Genomic DNA, 7,960 nt, shown 5'->3' on the forward strand with positions numbered 1-7,960 from the left:
GATGCCCAGAAGGTGAGGGGAGTATAGGAGGTTAGCAGGAACATTATTATATGGTATCAAAAAGTTGTGGTCTTTTGAACCTGCAAACTCTGGTTTTATCACAGCAATCTCCATTGTCCTCAAATGCCATGTCCTGTTTTTTTACTTTGCTCCTCAAATCACAGTAAGCATGTTCCATCCAAGGAAACCTAGAATGGTACAATTTTTAAAATATTTGGCTTTATTTTGTTTTGCACTTAAAGCAAATCTAAAACAAATGTTTAAAAAAAAAAGGGGGGGGGACAATAAGAGGCAAAACCTGCAAGCTGTGTTGCTTCCCTATTAACACTACGTTTTATGTGAATTAAGAAATGATGCTTGTGAGCATCCTTTGGAGAGTAATGGACCTTTCCATACCCTTGTGCCTGCTGCTCCTTGAGAGAGCAGAACTGGCAAAAGCATCTCCTCCCTACTGTTTAATGGTTCTCTCTCCAACCCCCTGCTGCTGCCTGACCCATTACCTCTGGCATCTGTACCCCAACAGCATCCCTCTTCTCTTTGTAATAACTGTAATTGGGGTCATCCTAGGAAGCCAGAAGAAAACAGCTCTGAGAAGGACAGTGGGTGGGGGGCATGATGGGAAGTTTTCAAGGAAAATTGCACATTTGGATAACAAATGGATGAAAACAGGCTCATGGATGGAGATCTCACATGTTCAACCTCTAAGTAAATTGATTTAAAATCCAGATTTTTAGTAACTGTTGTCTTCCCCGTCTCGTCCTCCTCCTCATTTATTTCCCACCTTTTCCCCATATAATTTGAAACAAAACAAGGAATCCCAAAGTCTGGGACCAGCCACCAAGAAGGTCCTCCCCTTGTTTCTACCAAACAAGCCTGCAAATATAGTGAGACAGAGAAAAGGCTCTCTCCTGTAGATCTTATGAGCCTGAAGAGAGTCATATAAGGATTGTCTGTGTGTTCCAAAAATAAACCTTGATTTTGTCATTTTATACAAGAGACACAATTTTACCAAGTCATTGTGTTTAATGGGACTTGAGCCTCCACGGGTTTTGGTATCCATGGGGATCCTGGAACCAAACACCAGCGGATACCAAGGGCCCACTTTACAGGATGCTTTTGCACTGCAGTTTGACTCCACTTTTAAATACTATAGCTCCATTTAATGGTATGCTGGGATCTGTAGTTTTCCAAGGATTTTAGCCTTCCCTGCCAATAAGTCCTGGTACCTCACAAAACTATAAATCCCATAATTATGTAGGATGGAGCCATGGCCTTAGAGGCTTTCCATGGAATTACCCTGTTGGATCTGTTGCACCATTTAGCTGCTGGTGTCTGTCTAAGGAGCCCTTTCATGCTACACAGTTACAACATTGTGATTCCAATTTAACTGCTATGGTTCTGTCCTGTGGAATCTTGGGATTTGCAGTCAGAATTCTCAGCCAAAGAGCTCTACTTTGCTTCACCAAACTACTGTACCAATCCCAGGATTTCATAGGCTGCAACCATAGCAGTTAAAGTGGCATCAACTGTGTAATGTGAGAAAGGTAGGGATCAGGAAACCCTCCAGATATTGTTGGGCTGCAAGACCAAACAACCATAGGCCACACAGCATCTGGTAGTGGATACTGAGAGCTGTAGTCTTACCTCATCCAAACTTACCCCCCCCCCCCCCCCCACGCTTTATGTCTCCTTGAGTGGTTACTTTGCCCTTGAAGACAGCATATATATTTTAATAAAACAGAACAAAGATGGCACTTTCCCCCAAAGATTAACTAAAGTGAAAGCACAGTGGAGTACTGTGTATAAGAAAACTAGAGCTGAAAGGGAATAGTGTGGGTTGATTTCCTCTGTGAATGACCTGAGACAGCTGGATAGAAAACCAAAACCAAATATTGCCCCAGTTTATTTTGTCCTCCTGGCAGAAATCTTGGATTTACAGCAGCTGCAGGGGCGGGGTGGTTGAAGACTCCACAGGTGAAGTTTATGAGCATTCTCCAGCCCTGTCCACACCAGCAAAGGGTACAGCTGTTACAGTTCTGTCTGCCATGCAGCTGTTAGGCCCTGGAAAAACAATCCAACTGCCCTGACAGAAGTTACCTTCTTGAACAGAACAAATATGCACAACCATTAATGTGTTTTGTTTGTTTCAATGGCACACCATATTAATTTAGTTTTTTTAAAATTACTTATCTGAGTGTCTGTTGTTGTTGTTTGTCTTCAAGCTATTTATGACTTATGGCAACCCTAAGGTGAACCTATTATGGTGTTTTCTTAGAATGATTTGTTTAGAGGACGTTTGTCATTCCCCTGAGGCTGAGAGCATGTTACTTGCCAACATATATAGTTTTTTAATTGTAAGAATTTGGTAAATTGAGGTGACTGAGATATACCGTACCTAAAGAATTAGACATTTTGGAACTATAGGTGGGTATCCTTTCAAGTAGTTATGAATTTATAACTTAGATTTACGCAAATGTGACTGAATTCAAAGATATAGCTGTGTTAGTCTGCAGAATCAGTATGTAGAGAGATCTCATAGCACCTTTTGAGACGAACTGAAAGAAATAAAGAATTGATCACAACTGGCTGCTGTCCAGTAAGTGGGGATTGGGGTACTGAGATAGGATTCTTGCCCTTGTTAAGACTGTCAGCTACCCAGAGCAATGGAGCAGAGATTTGAACAGAGGGAAGGAGGCCCTGCCTTCTAGCAATCGGAAGACACAGTATGCTTATTCTCTTTTTCTCTCAACATATTTTCTGCAGTAAGGGGAAAGGCAGTAGAAACAGGGGAGGGTTAATCCCCCCCTAGTGCTTTGTACTTGAGCTTCAAGAAGCTGTAGCCAGCACAGACATCCATAACATCTGGAGGACCAAAGGCTGAGAACCACTGATCTAAAGTCTTCATACATTTTGTGATAAAAAGCCTTGTCTTGAACCATTAAGAATAGGAAATTTCCATTCAGGTATGAAGCTCACAAGGTGATCTTGGACTAATCAGTTACCTGATCTCCTCACTGGATAGTCAGGTGGATAAATGGGGAGGGGTAGGGTGACCAGATATCCTCCTTTTCAAGGACAAGTCCCACATTTCAACCTTTTGTCCTGGAGGAGTTTCCAAATGTCCTCCATTTTGAGCATAACTAAGAGGCATAAATTTATATTTATATTAATGTTTTTTGTTTTTCTTTTGTAACATTCTCAATGTTTCTATGGTGCGTACTGGCCCTTCCCCCACTGGATCAGGGCCTCAGCTGCCACAACGGCAGCCTCTGAGGCTCCGATCCGCTGCTTTCCAGGCAAAAGGCCGCTTCCCCGTGGCCTGGAAATGGGTGTCCTTGGAGCTTCAAGCCCCAAGGACACCCGGCGACGGTGGGGACCAAGAGAAAGGGGCCACTCGGCCCCTTTCTCATTTGCGTTGCTGACGCAGCCGTGTAAAAGCTGCGCCAGCAACGCAAATCCTGGAAGGAACTCCAAAACGGAGATCCTTCCTGTGCCGTCAAAATAGCGCCCCAGGCGCTCTTGCGCGGCACAACTATGTCACTTCCGCACCGCCTGATTTGGAGGCAGCGCGGTCATGACATAGTCATGGTGGCGCCCATCTGTATAGGGTGCTGCCATTTTCTACGCGCTCCGCACGTATTAGGGTTAGGGGCAACGGGAAGTGACTCCGCTTTCTAACCCTAGTATGCACGGAGCATGTACTTTTTGCCCGTCAGGAACGGGTCTACGTTTAGCGGTGCCTTATCCTCCTTTGCAGTGAGGACATCTGGTCACCCTGGGGAGGGGGGAATTGTGCAGGAAGGGAAGGCCTTTTTTACTTTTAAAAAGATGACTAAGAACACATCAGCATTTAGAAGATTCTAAAATCCTATTCATATTGCTACTTCTGTTGTTGCTGCTGTTTGTTTTTTGCCATCAATTTGGCTTTGAATTATAGCAGCTCTACAAATGAGAGACCATCAAGAGTCCTGGTCATCAACTGTCTTGCTCAGGTCTCGCAAACCCAAGATAATGGCTTCCTTGGTTGAATTAATCGTCTTTTACATTTTTTGTTGTTAACCGTACTCAAGTCAATCCCGACTCACGGCGACCCTGTGGATGAGACATCTCCAAGACTCCCTATCTTCCACTGCTCTGCACAGGTCCTGTAAATTCATACCTGTGACCTCCTTAATAGAGTCCATCCATTTAGCAGCCTTTTTCTCTTTTCTTCTCTTGGTATTTAAACAGGAAACCACCAACAAATACCAGGTGCTGTAGGCTATATTTCAGAGGAAGGAACCGGTAAAACTACCTCTGCGTATTCCTTGAGTAAGAAAACCCAATGAAGCTCAGGGGGTCACCATAAGTCAACAGGAGACTTGAAGGTGCGCACACAGACATTTTGATATTCTACTTTTCTTCCAATTAATATAAGATAATGTACAGTGGTCCTCACTTTATCATGAAAACAACCTTGTGAATTTGGTCAGGCTGAGAGAAAATAAGAGTCTGACTGGCCCAAGGTCACCCAGCGAGTTTCCTAACAGGAACTAGAAACGGGATCTTCCAAGCCCCAGCCCAACAATTTAAAGTGAACACACTGACGTAAAAGCAAGAGCCTTCTCTTGCTCTCAGGAACTGTCATGCATTGGCATATTGCAGCTGAATATGGAGGGTTTATTTAGCTATCATAGCTACATTAGATCCTTTATCCCCATTGTGATCCTATACTAATAGTGATCTCATTCTTCGATTATTGACATTATGCAACCAAATGATAATCTACCTCACACAAGAGAGAGGTATCAACCATGCTTCAGTATTTGAGAATACTGAGACATTAAGGATATCAGCTAGAATCCTGTATCAGCTACTTATTTTATTTTTTATTTACAGTGTTTATACTCCACCCTTCAGCCCTAAAGGCTCTTAGAGTGGCTTACAATTATTATTATTTTTTAATTAGACTGCCCTCAGGCTTACAATCTAAAAAGACACGACACAAAAGGAGAAGGGAATGGTGGTGGGAAAGGGGATCAGGTCCAGCAGTTCTTCTCTCCCTCGGAGGCCTGGACCAAGGCAGGTGGACTGAACGGAGGGCTCTGTTTCTTAATCTATGCCAGGCCCGATGGAGCTGGGCCTGGATCTTAGTTAAGTCTAGTTAAGTATACTTAACTAAGTAACCTCTCCTAGCCTGACCCCAAAAACCTGACAGAAACATCATTTGCATGTTCTCCAGTCATTGGCAGAATGGATTTCCTTCTCCGCATGCCCAAAAAAGTAGGCTGTGGAGGAGAATTGCAAATGTGATAGTAGTGTAACTCATGACTAAGGAGTGTAAACATGGAACTGTTACCGAGATGTATGGGTCTGTAACTGTTCTGAATTCATGACTGCTATTCAGTCATGAGTCTGACACTATTGCCACAGTTGTAACTCCTCGCTCCCCAAACCTACTTTACCAGGTATCAGCTGCTTGGGGAGAAAGAGGTCCATTTTGTTGGCAATCAGAGCATGGCTGAATTATGTTTCCACCAGTTCTGGGAAGGTCAGGTTATTTGCTTAATTACTTAAATATACTTAACTAAACTAGACTTAACTGCTTAACTAAAGTCCAAAGCAACTGCAGAAATAAGCCAGTCTGAGACTGCTTTAATTGTCCTGACTCAGTGCTAGGGAATCCTGGGAATTGTAGTGTACTGTGGCCTCACAGCTCTCTGACAAGAGGACTAAATGTCTCACAAAACTACAGTTCTCAGAAATCCCTAGCATTGAGCCAGGACAGTTAAAGCACTCTCAAACTGGATTATTTCTGCAGTGTGTTTTGGACCTAAGACTGCAGTCCTGTAGCTGATCCAGGATTCTGGCCAACAGTACAGAGATATTATTTATAATATTTAAGCTGTGAAATGCAACTTTGGAGGAAAATGCAATTCATCATTCCTGCTCTGCAGACTAGAAGGAGCTCATGACAGTCCAGCAGTACAGTATACTTCACACTGAATATCAAATGTTAAGCACAAGCACTATAGGGGTGTTTGCAACACTCCTGCAGTGTTGTGCACAGATATAATACCCAATTTACAGTATGAAGTGGTGCTGTATTGACAGAACTAGTTTATGCCATGTGATGCAAGTTCCCCAAAATCACCTGTACCTCTAGGCTTGCAGCCAAGGTCAAACTTCTTAAATTGCCCCCACTTGAATTCAGAGTACTCACCTGCAGAGAAAAGCCCCATGTCACTGCTGATGTACAGCACATGCATATGCAGATACTGTATAAACAGCCTTTTAGTGACAAAGGATGGAAAGCATGCATTGTGACATTCTCCTATGTCACACTCACAAGGAGAGTCCAAAAATTCAGGCAGCTGTGTTGTTAATCCCCATCAGGGGAAATGAGCCTTCTCAGTGGCTGCTCCCAGCCTGAATTCCCTTCTGGGCTGGCCCCCTCTCTTGTTCTCCTTTCACAGGAACACAAAGACTTTTCTATTCAAACAGGCACTTAATTATTAATTGGTTACAGGAAGTCGATTTTTTAATGACTGTTGTGCAGTATTTATAAGTTTATGGTTCTGTTTTTAAATGATCTTACACTTTTAAAAATGTAACCACATTTAATATGATAGCTTTGTTAATTGTGTTTGGACTTTTGTTATTATATTTGCTTTAGCTTTTTCTTGTTTTAGCAGTTGCAAGCCACACCAGGTTCCACGCCAGAATGGCAGGATATTAAATACTGAAGCATACATACATACACTGCATTGAAATCCCCAGCATTCCTCACCAGTGCTGTGCTGTCTGGAAGTTGCACTCTAACAAAGCCTAGAGGGCTGCATGATTCTGACTCCTGATCCATACCAACAAAGGAGATCTAGCCTTCATCTCAACCAGAAGCAGGTCTTTTCTAAAGTGAATGGCCCTATACAGACAGCCAAAATAAAGCTGCTTCGAGTCACTTTGGAGATATGATGTTTCAGTGATACATGCGTCCTAAGAGTCCAGAAGCTGCACCGAAGCCACACTCCACTCCTAAGAACTGGAGTGCAGCTTTGGTGAAGCTTCCAGACTCTTAGGACGCATGCATAATTGAAACACCATATCTCCAAAGTGACTCGAAGCAGCTTTATTTTGGCTGTCTGTATCAGGCCAATGTCTCTTGATGACCCATTCCAAACCAATTTGTACTATATTGGTTTATACACCACATTTTCTTCAAAGCTGGGACTACTTTTGCAGACACCAGAGACAGCTCCCAAGAGTAGGTTGTGGTTGGAGGAAATACAGATTGCGTTCGGAAATACTCCAAAATCCAAAATTGTCTACATGGGTGGCTGACATAGTGAGACCTTTGCTTTCTGATGGTTCATTGTACACAAACATTGGCGGGTTACAGACTGCCAGAAAGTACGCGACGAGCGCGTACTAGGGTTAGGAAGGGGCGGTGCTTCCGCACCCCCCTAATCCTAGTACGCGCTCCGCACGCACAAAATGGCGGCGGCTGTTCCACACGGCTGCCGCCATGATTACGTCATGACTGCGCTCCTGGGAGACGCGCGGTGTGGCGGCGGCAGCAGGAGAGCGCCGCTTCTCAGAGGTATGTAACCCACCTTTGTTTCAGGCACAAAAATATAAAATATATTATGTATAAAATTACCTTCAGGTTACATATAAAAAGTGTATATGAAATATAGAGTTGGGTCCCATCTCCAAAATACTTCCATGTATATGCAAATATTCCACAATTAAAAAAAATCCAAAATCCTTTTGACTCCAAGCATTTCAGATAAGGTAGATTCAACCTATACATACACACATTTATGAGTACATACAAGCCTAAGTACATACAACTAAACATAAAGGGAATACCATTCTTTGGGAGATGTGGCAGAAGATGATATTACCACTGTTAATTTTTTTTAAAAAGTTGGCAGTTCTTTGCCAGTCCTGGCTCCCCTACACTACTGCTTATACTTAA

Source organism: Sceloporus undulatus, chromosome 1 (genome assembly GCF_019175285.1).
Source record: "Sceloporus undulatus isolate JIND9_A2432 ecotype Alabama chromosome 1, SceUnd_v1.1, whole genome shotgun sequence".
In the NCBI taxonomy this organism is placed as follows: Eukaryota; Metazoa; Chordata; class Lepidosauria; order Squamata; family Phrynosomatidae; genus Sceloporus; species Sceloporus undulatus.